Here is a 14,770-nt window from a genome sequence, read left to right as displayed (position 1 = left end):
CCCAGAAGCACTTCGTAAAGTATGGGAATAACATTACCAACCATGGATATTGTATTTTATATTTACATTTTCAGGGTTTTATTGCCACCTGAGTATTATTCAAATGGTTTTCCCTGGCCAAGTTCTGTGTTTACTTTGAATAACAGACCTTCACTTGAAACAAATACTATTAAAATGGCTCCCACACAAGGAAATAAAAAGAAGTGAGATGAAGTTGGCTGGTTATACATATATACACAGAGCATGAAATGAAACACAGGGAAGAAACAGAAAGCTTTTGAAGGAGATAAACTAGAGTTTGAATGCTAGATGTAGTAAAGTGAGGAATCAGACACAAATTCTCTGTGAATTAAAGTAGGCCACATTTATGCTCTTACTAGAGCCTAAATCCATCTAGTAGGCACTGTGAGTGATTTCAGAAGATGCAATTTTTACCTTCAAGGAGTTTATAGGTTAGCGAAGAAAGCAGTGTGCGCACACGCACACACACACACACACACACAAAGACCAATTACACACATATACACACTTAAAATACAAAGCAATATGGGAAAATGTGTAAATCACATAGGAAAAAAAAAAAGTTCAGGGTTAGCTTTGTAATAAAACCCAGAAAGCAATCTATGAATATAAATGGCACAAATACCTGGTTTGAGTGTGTGCCATCACATTCGACTTACTTATTCTTTTGAACTAACTCACAGTTCTTTAGGACAGTCAAAACTTTGTTGGTGTGGAACACTCAAATCAATGTAGCATCGCCATGGCACCACCTAGATTCTCTGCCCTGCGGTCCTGACGTGATGCTCCTGGTAGTGGACCAGCTGTCAAGGACCTCTGCTGCTCAGTCTGGCTGACCAAATAGGCCACCGCTGGTACGCTACAGGAAATACCTGAGCCCCTTTGGGTTCATGTATGTATCACCAAATAGCCTGAGAGAAAGATGTTCCTCTGGAAACCCCAATATCCCAAAGGAAATATCACAATTTTAGAATCAACAGTTTAACAACTGGTTAATGTGACGCTGAGGTCCTCCGGAAGGGGAGTGATGGGGGCAATGGCCCATACTGCTGGGGAGGATGGAGCACAGCTAAGATGGGGAGTGAGGCTTCTGGTTCTGTCCATGAAAAGCCCGGTGAACTGTGAAGGCTGCTTCCATTTGGATTCTCTGAACCACACTGACAGCAAGTCTGCAAATGACTAGTCTCAATGGAAAGTCTCACATAGGTGATTCCATCTCCCTTGGGAGGTTTCTAGGATCCTAGAGTTCTTCCGTAGAGAAAAGGCCAGTTCCCAACAGCAGGGCCTGTGGAGATCAGCTACGTACAATACTTTACCCCTTACACCCCATCCAAGCTCTCTGTCCTCATCAATGCCCAGACCAAGCTCCAACTCCTCCAGGTAACCCTCTCTTCCTCTCCCTTCTCTGGTTTCCAATAACACATGATTTGTTCTTCTGATTTAAGGTTGAATATTGTAATTGAAATGCTTTCTCAAATATGTCTGTTCCTTTCCTTAGAATGCTAGGCTTTTCTGAAACATGAACTATATTTCGTACTTGTGTGTATTTCCTGGCGAACTGAAGATGGTCCTCTGCATTGTATCTTATAGATTTATTCATAATACCTATTAAGTGACTCATGAATGGTTACTGAATTGAGGCTGTTACAGTTTGAGTCTTTATTAGGTAACCAAGAGTAACATCAGACCCAGGACTGAGGACAGTTGTCAATACCGAGCTTCTTAAGCAGCAGCAATGACAGAAGGCAATGCAAAAACCACAGTGGAGGACGCTGATGGACTGTTCCCCAAGCATACCTGAGTGTCTTCTAAGTCAAGCATTGGAGGTAAGATGTCGTGTCAGCTCTTCACTCCAAAGCACTGGGTTTCTGCAGGTGCTCTGGTTCTGAAACCTAGAGTCAAAAAACGTCTGGCAACACAAAGTCTCTGAAATGTGTTGAAACTGGTGATTACAAAGCAATCATGAACACATAGACTGACACTACCCTGGGCCTGTCTATGAAATTAGGGCAATATTGCCTAGCCACTCAAACTGCAATATGCTCCAGATAATTCTCCAGTTGGGCAGGTACTCCAATGCCCAAGACCTCCATCATTTCAAAGGAAAAATGAAAACAGACAGGCACCAAGGATGGTCAGTCTTTTCACTTGCTATATTGAAGACCCATATCTGGCTTGTGAGCTTTCTTTAGACATGTTATCTAAGACCAAAAATCATTTTAATTAAGAAATTTCCCCATTGCATTTACACTCCAGGCAAAATTGTCCATTTGGGAATTTTGTTTAAAAGCAATCTAATTTCATTGAACGCCACGTTATGTTAGAGAAATCTGAGTCAAATTTTGGGTGACCCTGGGACAAACCCTGAGTGAATGTGCCCCCTCATGGCTAGGAATTCACAAGAGATTTCCACCTTGATCCAGAAGCCATTCAACACCTGATGATGTCTTTTGATTTGGCTTCAACCAGGGAATAAAATTCTCCTTGAACAACTTGATACGTTTGAGCTGAGTCCCCTAGAAACATATGAGATGCAAATGTATTCTATCTGAGCCCAACGAAACAATGTCCTGACCTCCTTGCAAACTAGGTTCTGGACACATACTTCTGATATCTCCTGTTACCCCTACGATAAAACCAGCCCAATGAATCAAGTGCACCATATGTATGAAAGAGCACATAAAAGATACTGAAAAATAACATATAACTACATGAATAATTTTGGGTATAAACTTAGTCCTACCAGTTATAGAGAAGTATAAAAGATATGACATTTCTAGGGAGAAGCAGCTGAACACTAGACGATGGATTATCCATTATTGTCTACAAGCTAATAGTCTGCTGGACCTAGGCAGACACAGCCTGTGGGATCCTACCTGATGCCCTCATATATTCCCATGCTACTCTGGGGATCATTTCTTAATCTGAGAGTCTTGTAATATATCGAGTCAAAGCTGGAGCTTTGTGTCAGAGAGCAGGACTGAATGGTTAAACTAAGTTCCTTTTTAAGACTGAAATAAGGAAGGCGAGAGTTCTGGCTCTACCTTTCTCAGAAGATATGCAATCCCGCTTAAGATATCATATTTTTGTTCTATTTGGTTTGTTAAATAATTATTTACATATTGGGCTAGGCCCTGTGGCAGGTACAGGAGATACAAGGGTGACTAAGACAGGAACCCATTCTTGAGATGAATGGAAACCTGACCACATATACACAACAAAGCTCACACAGTCGGTCTCAGTCTGTTCCCCAGGCTCTGTGACACTCACTACTGCTGGGGTCTTGAACCCACCTCCAGGCTCAAACCTATGTATTACTGCCACCTGCCTCAGTTCTCGGGATCCATTCTGACCATACACGTAAGTGACTGCATATTCGGTGGCTGGTCATCAATCTTCCTGGGCTGAAGCCACAGTTTGCCTTCCAACACTGATAAATGTCGGGGACTAGACTCAACCCTTTTCCAACATTGTTTTCTCATCTCCTAAGAATCATCCAGCAAAGTATTATTCAACTCATTTTACAGAAGCAGAAACTGAGAATCTGATGGGTGATAAATCTTTTCCCAAATCACACTGGCTAGTGAAGAAACAAGGATTTGGGTGGGCCTAGACTCATAAAACGTCAAAAATCTATTCTGCAAGAAGCTCAAGTTCTGACACCAAAGCCCAGCTGGGCCCACTGAAAGTTTTGACCAATGCTAACCCCTCCTTCCCTACTTCCTGTTCTTCCAAGAAGCAACACTCCAGATTCCCCATGACTGCCAACTATCTCTTCCATCTCCCCAAGCCACCATAACCAACTCCTTGCTTGACGTGGCCATACCACTAGAAGGCATGTGGCTTTCCAGAAAGCAGCTCCCACAGCTCCCGTCCCCACTTGTGAGGAAATCAGTGCCGACTCCCCACCCCACCCCCAACTGGCTGACTGGCCATGGTTGCCCAACCATGACTGTAGTTTTCAGGGTACACAGCTTTTAAGATAATACATCCCTACTCCGTTTTTGGTGTGTTGCTGTGTAAGAATGCAGGGTACAGAGGGGTGCTTGCTCTGTGCCAAAACAGTGCCAAAACAGCGCCAAAACAGACATGAAGTAGCAACTACATTTTTTTTTCTAAGCATAAGGTCAGACTTGGGGTTTTGTGAAGATTCTGGACCTCTCGTAGCACATCATGTTGGGCAGTGCATGAACTGTACGTACTATTTTGATTAAGATGCAATCCTACATTTAGAAGCAAACCTAACTGTTTCGATATATTCAGTTCTTCCTTCTTTCTTTCTTCCCCCATGGCCGTTCCAAAATATCAGTCAAGGTAAGAATATCACAAACATGGAAAAAAGAAAGTAACCCATAATCTAGAATAATTCTGACTTGGATTAGTGGTCTCACAAATCAAATCTGCTGAATGTCCCTTGTAGGTTTTAGGCAGGCCCACCAGGATTTCTTATCTCACTTCTGTTTAGAAAGATCCTCTTGTTTAAGGATTCTTGAGAGCTTTGTGGTCATCAGCATTTATTATTTCCATTTTGTAGAAGAAAAAGCAAATGCCCAGAGAGGTTAAGGAGTCAGCAAAGAGCCACAAAGTGATGTGTTAGAAGGCCTGTGAGGAGGCTTCCAGAAGCCTGATTTCTAAAGCAGCATCCTATCCACTCAGCCAAGCCGCTGCTCATTAAGGTGGTGCCTCTCATTCAAATGGAGCCTGATCATTAAAAACCCTTTAGCATCCTAACATTAACTACCTTTGTGCATCTCAGGTCTGATGCTTCACAGAGGCTTGGAAGTGAATTAGACATTTTATTTAAGTGCTACTTAACTGAAAGTTAAGAAGTATAATTTTCTATTGCAGAATAAGAACCGGAGAGACTAATTCGATGGAGTAGTTAAATTTTACAAAGCCTGAGTCTCAATTTTCAAAAAATATTGTACATTTATTTGTTGAAGTGAATGAAACATTTGCTATAAACCTATTCAATGGAAAGTTTCTTAACAAAGCATAATTTACTTTTCGTTTACAGAACAATGGAAAGCAGAAGGAAATCTCCTCCGAGGTATTAGAATCATGTGCAGCTTCCTATTTGACTAAAAAATTATTTCCCCAGCCTGTTTTCTCAACACTACGGATATGCAGAAAAGTATCGCTTGCATTCATCATAAAAATTACAGAAAAATGACTGAAACTACTGAGAATATTATTAAATAAAACATATCCTTATTCTCTGTCTTTTTGTCTTTGTCTTTTATTCTGTGGTTTACAGAACATTGACTCTTCTTTACCCGTCCTCCTACTCAGAAATTAAACTTCTACTCTACTCCCTAATGTGGAAAGTCAAAGAACTCCCACACAGCTTCATCTGGGGCATCTGAGGGTGAAAGCCACACCTGGGCTGTGGTCCATGCTCTTGACCGCCTGCTGGGAGTGCACCCTTCAATTGAAGTGTGGCAAAGGGAGCAGTGGGAGGCCCTCTCTTCCTCTAGCAGATGGTAAGCAGAATCAGAGATTCTTTGTTTCAGGTGCATTGAGTTTCAAAATGAGGATGGGGCCCACCTCTCCTTACCTGATGCTGCACGAGCACAGAATTTCAACCCAGAAGGCTGCAGCAATGAATATGTTACCCTGATACATTCAATGTGATAATACAGAATTAGGGAAAAAAGAAGAAAATTGTGTCATTATCACCCATGATTCATATTCAGATATAGAAACAGGGAGCTGAGCTTGGCCCTTTGGGTACTTGTCACCATACATTCCAGGAAATCCTATCAGAGTCCCCAGGTACCTAGTTAATGTGAGTAGAAATGTTTAGGGGCATGTAACAAACGAGAAGTCTTAGAATCAAAGAGGTAACTGACATAACTAAAATCCTCATTTCCGGTGGAATACAACAGAGCAAGCATTATGAACGTGCACGTGTGTGTGTGTATGCATGCACACGTGCGCACGTGCATGCTTGTAGGGAACTTGTCAGTTACATGGGATGTCCTGATGCTCCCAGTGGGTCGGTGGGCGGCCACGGAAGCTGACTGCTGACCTCAGGAGCACAGGCTTCCAAGGCAGACTCTCAGGGCTCAAGTATAGGACCAAGGCGGCAGCAGTGGGATGGTGCCAAGGGGAAGCAGGATGGGGCCAGGACCCAGAGAACAGGCAGAGTCAGCAGAAACCAGGGTAGACTCTCAAGGAAGATTCCAGCAGCAGACAACAGATGAAGGCATTCACAGGGGAGTGGTGTTTCATTACATCCTATGCTTCCCGAGCAAAGACCAATATTTTGTCCATCATTGTTTTCTCAGCAATAGAGTAAGCATGCAGTAAATACTGACTCTATCAGTGAATAAATGAATAAAGTGAATGAATGCATGAAATATGAGGCAATGAGCAGAAGCTTAGGTAGCTATAGTTAGGGAGGCCCAACTGTAGGTAGCAGGGCTCAGACCAAAAGCACTCCTGTTCAGAATTGGCTGGGGACAAGAAGTTGGGACAGATAGGGGTTGGGAGGCACAAAACAGGAATCAGTTATTCCAAGTGGAATAAATGGATTTGGCCACTCAGAATGACAGAAAAGTTCAGGTCCTGTGATCAGCACACACTGTCAGAGGAAACCAGTAGACAGGGTGACATGAAGTCAAGACCCTGAGCTGGTGAGAGGGGGGTTAGTGCATGGGCCTTGGTGCATGGTTGGCCCCCCCAGGTAAGTGTATGTGTGTGTGACAAGGAGACAGACCCACAGAGACACAGAGGTGAAGAGAGGAAAGAGGAGGAGAAGCACACAGGACGGCCTTGGGGCTTTTCCTTATTTATCTTTACATTCAGTCACCAACTATTAATTGAATGCCTACTTTTTATTAGCCACTGTGTGGATACTGGGGAGACAAAATGTCATTTCACTTGGAAAGAGATGCACTCACAAGGAGAATTTGGATGAACAAACATAAATAGATGTTCCTTCCAGAACCTGGGAAAGGAGCCCAGGCATGATGGCAGAAGCCATCAGCAGTTCATCGGTCGGGGGGGAACGGGCAGAAGTGCCACCTCAGACAGTGTGCTGTCACTGCCAACTGACCCTTCCCTTTCCATACGTGTACTGTATCCAGTCCCTCAGGGATCAGAAATGTCCATCTCAATCGAGATCAATTACTGCTCCAGGTCCAGAAGAGTAGCCACATAAGAAAACAGAGGATGGTGGTGCAAAGAAAATTTATCTTACTCTGAAGTTCCTATAGAACTTCTCAAAAATCCCAACTCTTGAAGTTTTGGGGGATTTTTTTTTTGAGTTATATCAGTTTACAATTTGTCAATTTCTGGTGTATGGGGGATTTTTTTTTAAATAGAAAAACATAATTTCTGCAGGTGATCAGATAAACAAGTTTTACTATTTAGTACTAAAAATGAAATAATAAATGCATCCTGTAAAGATAATATATAATATGAAAAAGAAAAGACCAGAGAAGACATGAGTTCTGTCTTTAGACACTTGAAGAGATGAAGTTTGTCATGTGGAAGAGAAATTAATCTTGTCCTATGATACCCTCAAGGAGCAGAATTAGGACCACTGGGTTGTAAGCTCTCCCTCAATATTACGAATAAATTACCAAATCAGAGCTGTCTGTGGATGAAAGGGGCTATTACAACATGGGCTGTTTCAAACACACAAAGCGTGCCTAAACCACTCCGAGCAGAGAATGACATGGGCACCCACTGGGTTAACACCTGGAGAAACTGACTAGCAGCCTTCAGGACTGAGAACTGGAGGCCAAAACGCCAACTCAGATCCAAGGGTGGTGAGCACAGCAGTGGAAATATGACACAGGTCAGGTTAACAACTACACACCCTCAAATGATCAGTCACCGGGAGCAGGACTCCAGTCCACAGCAGAATAACAAAAACGGAGGTGCAGTCAGTCCTGCCCGGAGCTGGAGGGCAGCTCACAAAGCTTATCGGGGAAGAAGGCAGAACACACGGCCTTTGTGTTCGCCATATTGTCTTACTTCTAACTTAGTGGCTTCCAGCTGCGTTATGAAGCCCTGGTGGTCTAAGTAGTTATCTCCTTGGAACACTGATGAGGAGAAAGCTGAGAAATTAAGAATCTGAGATCCCTTGTTCAAAGAGTAGCTTCTTATTTGTTTTATTTATGTAAGATTTCTTTGAAGAAATGTCAGCCTCCTTGACTCCAAGCAGAATGCCCAGCACAGTGCTCCACTGAAGTTTGAAAACCACAGCCATGTAATCGTTTTTAGCCCTTTGCATCTCATTCCACCCCTTCAAGAAAGAAAATCCAAGGACATAATGAAGTCCCCCCTAAATGCACAGTTGCACCACAATAACCAGAGGATGAGCTTTGGGTATGAACAGCCAAAATTAAAGAGCCATCCCTGTCTCTCTGCCATGTCTCCGAGTCCCTGTTTGGATGAATTGACATCCGTCTCTTCTTTTCCATTTTCCTCAATGTTCCTGCTTTGCTGGTTCTAATTGCAAAGCCTAGAAGGACCAGGAAGGCCTAGGAAAGTGGAAACATTCCTTTAGCCAGTTCTGTTTCAAACCCTAGGAGGCTGCCATCTCATCCTTCTCTCACTCTGAAAATGGCAAGCTCCTGAAGACCATAATGATAATATGTGACTTGGGGGTAAAGGACTTCAGATCAGAAAAGTAAAAGCAGTCCTTGTAGCCCATGTGCAGTGTAGCCTGGTTGACAAACACAGGACAAATCAGACCTTAGAGCCAAGGCCAAAGTTAAAACTTGTTTGCTCAGCTTGATTGATCAAGATGTCAGAGTAGGAGGACATGAAAGTCCCCCCAACAAACACATCAAAAGCACATCTACGTGTGGAACAAACCTCACTGAAAACTAACAGGAAGCTGACAGAAAGGCCTTTGTACAACCAAGGCTGTAAGAAAGATCCAAATGGGATAGAATACACAGGGAAAAGAATGGATCAGGTTGGAACCTATACTCCAGGAGGGAACCCTGAGGAAAAGGGAAAATGCACAGGTTGAGATTCACACTGTGTAGTGAGTGGTTCAAGCCACATATTGGGTGCCCCATCCTGGAGACCAACACAGGGAAGACATACCCCTTTGGCTGGTTGGAGGGCCATGAGGACTAGCAGGAGAGCTGTGGGAAGCCTGGACTCTGCTCGTGAGGAGCAAGCATGCACTGGCTTTCCCCCAGGTAGGGTGGAGAGGGTAGACTGAGGTGGTTTCCTACGACCACCTTGGCAGCACACCTCAGCCTGAGCCAAGCAAATGCTCCAGCCATTCTTACTTCACCTTACAGCTCCCCACTGCTACAAGGACTGCCACAACCAGAGAGAGAGATCAGCCATGGGACACACAGATGACTTGCACCTGGGTGGTATCTTAGCACAACAGGGGTGGCCACTGCTTGCATTTACACAGGCAGTGCATCAGGGATGGTCCCAATCTCTGAGGAAGACTAAGCCACTACAGCTCCCACCCAGATGCACAGATGCATGCCAAAAGTCCATGCAGCTCCACAACAGTGCTGAGACAGCAGAGGCTGGGAGGGGTGAACTGCTAAAAGGGACAAAGGAGTCTTAGATGCAGTGGGGCTGTCATTGCTGGTGCTAGCACAGACAGCAAATCTAGGCAGCCAAGACCTGTATCTGTGGCCAGCCCATTGCAGCCTACATCCCATCACAAGCCATGAGCTTGCACAGGCCCCTCTGCTCCAAGACTGCTACCTTCTGGGGCAAGGGTACAGTGCTGGGAGAAAGGAGACTACATACTTAAAGGAAACAAAGCCAGCTTGGACTTGACCTTCAGGGCTTCTGCTCCACCAACTTGAGATCCAGCCCCAACCCTGGTAGGGTGGTGATGACCACATAACAGAGGGGAAGCCTTGATTCACACATGGCTCTGGTCCTAGCCCTCTATCTCCAGCTCCCACCTCCTCTCAAGGTGACAGTTACTAGCACACCCTGAGGAAAGATGTAACTTTTATTCATGTCAATGCCAGCTTTCCCACCAAAATCAATAGGAACACAGACTTTATAGAGACACTCCCACATGAGGACAGCCCTTCAAGACTGCAATAGGTAACTGTTAAACCTAAATTCATACAGACAAAGAAAGCTAAGCAAAATTTTAAAAAATAAATGAACTTGTCTCATTTGAATGAGCAAGAAAAAACCCCTGAAAAAATAAATATTGAAACAAAATTTTAAAATAAAGAATTCAAAGCATTAATAATACAATGCTAACTAAATTGGGGAAAAGAATATGTGAACATAGTGAGAATTTTGACCAAAAAACTAGAAAATATAAAAAAGAATCAGTCAGAACTGAGAATACAATTATTGAAATGAAAAACATACCAGAAAGAATGAATAGTAGATTAAGAGATAAAAAAGAATACATAATGGTCTGGAAGATAGAATAATGAAAATCACCCAATCAGAGCAAGAAAAAGAAAAACAAATTTTAAAAAATGAGAACAGTTTAAGAGATCCTGAAATTACATCAAATGTACCAACACTTACATTATAGGATTCCAGAAGGAGAAGGGAGGAGAGAGGGTCAAAAATGTATTTGATGAAATTATGGCTGAGGAAGGAAACAGATGTCCAAGTATAAGAAGTACAGAGGGTTCCAAACAAGATGAACTCAAACAGACCCACAAAGAGATATATCATAATTAAAATGGCAAAGGTTAAAGATAAAGAGAGAATTTTAAAGGCAGCAAAAGAAAAAGAAAGAGCCTAGAAGAAGGAATCCCCATAAAGTTATCAGCTGATTTTTCTGCAGAAGCTTTACAGGCCAGAAAGGACTGGCATGATATATTCAAAGTACTGGAAGGGGAAAAACTTGCAGCTTAGGATACTCTACAGCACAGATACACAGCAAGATTATCATTTAGACTTGAAGAAGAGATAAGAACTTCTCAGAGAAGCAAAAACTAAAGGAGGTTATTAATAATAAACCAATTCTAAAAGAAATGTTAAACAGTCTTCTCCAAGTTGAAAAGAAAAGGCTACAGCAAGAACTAAGAATCTATAGGAAAAGGAAAATTCCACTAGAAAAGACAAGTAGATAGTAAGAGCTGAGGATCAATCACTTACATAAGCTAGTGGGAAGATTAAGACAAAAAAATTGCAAAAAAAAGTTCTAATTACAATAAACACTTAAGGGATAAACATAAAGATGTAAAATATGACGTCAAAAGCACAAAATGTGGTGGAGGGGAAGTAAAAAAGTCAAACTTTTCAGAATGTGTTTGAACTTAAATGACTACTGGCTTAAAACAACTAGATATAGTTATGGATCAACGTATATAAACCCCATGGAAATGACAAATCAAAAACTACATATAAATACACAAAAACTAGAAAGAGATGAACAAAATGAACTACTAAGAAAGTCATCAAAATAACACAAGGGAAGAAACAAAAGAAGAAAGAAACAAACAAACAAATAGAGAAGAATTACAGAAAGAACCGGAAAACAAGTGATAAAGTGGTGATAAGTGCATAGCTATCAGTAATTGCTTTAAATGCCAATGAACTAAATGCTCCAGTCAAAAGACACAGGGTGACAGACTGGATTAAAAAAACAAGACCCATTCATATGCTGCTTACAAGAGCTAGAAGGCAAACAGGCTGAAAGTAAGAAAATGAAAAAAGATATTTTAAGCAAACTACATGACAAGATGGCAGGGTTAGTAATACTCATAACAGACATAAAAGACTTTAAAACAAAGGCTATAACAAAGATGAAGAAAGGCATTATACAATGATGAAAGGATCAATACAAGTAAAGAATGTTACACTTGTTAACATACATGTACCTGATACAGGAGCACCTAAATATGTAAAGCAAAATTTAACATACATAAAGGGAGAGACTGAAAATAACATAATAATAGTTGAGGACATAACACTTCACTTGTATCAATGGACATATGATCCAGATAGAAAATCAGTAAGTCAACAGTGGTCTTAAGTGACACAATAGAACAGCTGGACTTAATAAATACCTATAAGATATTCCACCAAATAACAGCAGAATAAACTTTCTTTTCCAGTTCACATGAAACATTCTTCAGGATAGATCACATGCTAGGTCACAAAACAAGTTTTAACAAATTTAAAAGGATAGAAATTACATCAAGCATTTTTTTTCAGACCACAACGGTATGAAAGCAGAAATCAACTATGGAAATAAAAAAGAGAAAAGCACAAACACATGAAGACTAAATAACATGCTACTAAAAGGGGGGGGGGGCATTTTTTTAAAGGCATTTAATTTCAGTGAAGAAATTTAATAGGAAATCAGAAAATACCCAAAGACAAACGAAAATGGAAATACAACTTTCAAAAACTATGGAATTCAGCAAAAGCAGTTCTGGGAGGGAAGTTTATAGCAATACAAGCCTTCTTCAATAAGCAAGGAAAATCTCAAACAACCTAATCTACCAACTAGAGAAATTATAAAAAGAAAAACAAACAAAACCAAAAGTCAGCAGAAGGAAGGAAATAATAAAGATAGAGAAGAAGTAAATAAAATAGAGACAAAAAATAAAAAATATTAATAAAAATAAGAGCTATTTTTTTGAAAAGATAATCAAAATTGATGAACTTTTAGCCACACTTATCAAGAAGAAAAGAGAACGGACCCAAATAAACAATATAAGAAATGAAAGCGGAGAAATAACAACCAATATCACAGAGACACAAAAAATTATAAGACTGCTGCAAAGAGTAATATGCCAACCAATTGGACAACCTAGAAGAAAAGAACAAATTTTCAGAAACATACAACATGCCAGACTGAATCAGAATGGAACAATCTGAACAGACTGATCACTAACAGTGAAATTGAATTTGTAACTTAAAAAACTCCCAGCAAACAGAAGTCCAGGACTAGATGGCTTCAAAGGGTGATCCTACCAAACATATAAAGATGAGCTAATATCTATTCTTCTCAAATTATTCTGAAAAATTGAAGAGGATAGAATATTCCCAAATTCATTCTAAGAGGCCACCACTACACTGAAACTAAAACCAAAGACATTACCAAAAACAGAAAATTACAAGCTAATATATTGAATGAGTATATATGCAAAAATCCTCAATAAAATATTAGCAAATTGAACCCCAAAATATATAAAAAGATCATGCACCATAATCAAATGGGTTTTTGTCCAGGGATGCAAGGATGGTTCAATATACGCAAATCAATCAATGTGATATACCACATCAACCAAAGGAAAGATAAAGATCACATGATTATCTCAACACATGCAGAAAAAGCATTTGACACAATTTAATATCAATTCTTGATAAAAATTCAAATTATATTTGCTGTAGAGGGAACATAACTCAAAATAATAAATGGCATTTATGACAAACCCACAGCTAACATACTACTCAACAGTGAAAGGCTGAAAGCCTGTCTTCTAAATTCAGGAACAAGACAAGGATGTCCACTCTTGTCATTTCTGTTTTACATAGTATTGAAAGTCTTAGCCACAGCAATCAGATAAGAAAAAATAAATAAAAAGCATCTAAATTAGGAGGGAAAAAGTAAAACTGCCACTATTTGCAGCTGATATGATACTATACAAAGAATATCCAAAAGTCTCCACCAAAAACTATTAGAATAAATGAAATCAGTAAAGTTACAGAATACAAGATTAACATACAGAAATCTGTTGCTTTTCCATACACATAGTAATGAACTATCAGAAAGAGAATGCAAAACAAATTCCATTTAAAATCACACTATAAAAAATAAAATACCTAGGAGTAAACTTAACCAATCTGTACTCTGAAAACCATAAAACACTGATGAAGGAAATTGAAGATGATTCAAAGAAATGGAAAAATGTCCTTAGCTCTTGGATTGGGAGAATTAATATTGTTAAAATGTCCCAACTACCCCAAGCAATCTACAAATTTAATGTGATCCTTATCAAAATATCAAAATACCCAAGACATTTTTCAGAGACTAGAACAAATAATCCTAAAATTTATATGGAAAACACAAGACCCCAAATTGCTGAAGAAATCTTGAGAAAAAAGAATAAAGCTGAAGGTATAGCACTCCCTGACTTCAGACTATACTACAAAGCTACAGTAATGAAAACAGCATGGTACTGATACAAAAACAGACACATAGATCAGTGGAACATAACTGAGAGCTCAGAAATAAAGTTATGTGCTTATGGTCAATTAATCTACAGCAAAGGAGGCAAGAATATACAATGGAGAAAGGAGAGCTTCTTCAATAAGTGGTACTGGGAAAACTGGACAGCTACATGTAGAAGAATGAAATTAGAATATTTCCTCACCTCATAAACAAAAATAAACTCAAAAAGGAGTAAAGACCTAAATGTAAGACCTGAAACCATAAAACTCCTAGAAGAGAGCATAGGCAGCACTCACTGACATATATGGTAGCAATGTATTTTTGGATGTTTCCTAAGGCAAAAGAAATTACAACAAAAATAAACAAATAGGACCTAATCAAATGTAAGTGTTGCACAGCAAAGGAAACTGAATCAAGCAAAAAGACAATGGGAGAAAATATTTGCAAATAGAATGACCAACAAGGGGTTAATATCCAAAATATATAAACAACTCATATAACTCAATACCAAAAAAAACCCAATCAAAAAATGGGAAGAAGGCATTAATAGACATTTTGCCAAAGACATACAGATGGACAACAGACAAATGATAAGATGCTCAACATCATTAATCTTCAGAGAAATGCCAATGAAAACCACAATGA

The 14,770-nt window shown here is 40.1% G+C and overlaps 1 long non-coding RNA gene across 1 annotated transcript; it reads left to right on the top strand.

The window, feature by feature from the left end:
• Positions 1-809: 809 nt before the first annotated feature.
• On the top strand, positions 810-5,164 carry LOC140700859 (uncharacterized). The gene is made up of 3 exons (XR_012079573.1): positions 810-875; positions 1,688-1,847; positions 5,039-5,164. It is a non-coding gene; the product is annotated as an uncharacterized lncRNA (long non-coding RNA).
• Positions 5,165-14,770: the final 9,606 nt, after the last annotated feature.

The sequence above is a fragment of the Vicugna pacos genome, chromosome 13 (assembly GCF_048564905.1).
Source record: "Vicugna pacos chromosome 13, VicPac4, whole genome shotgun sequence".
Taxonomy (NCBI): domain Eukaryota; kingdom Metazoa; phylum Chordata; class Mammalia; order Artiodactyla; family Camelidae; genus Vicugna; species Vicugna pacos.
Note: the sequence above shows the minus strand (reverse complement) of the source record. Positions and strands in the feature narration are given on the sequence as shown.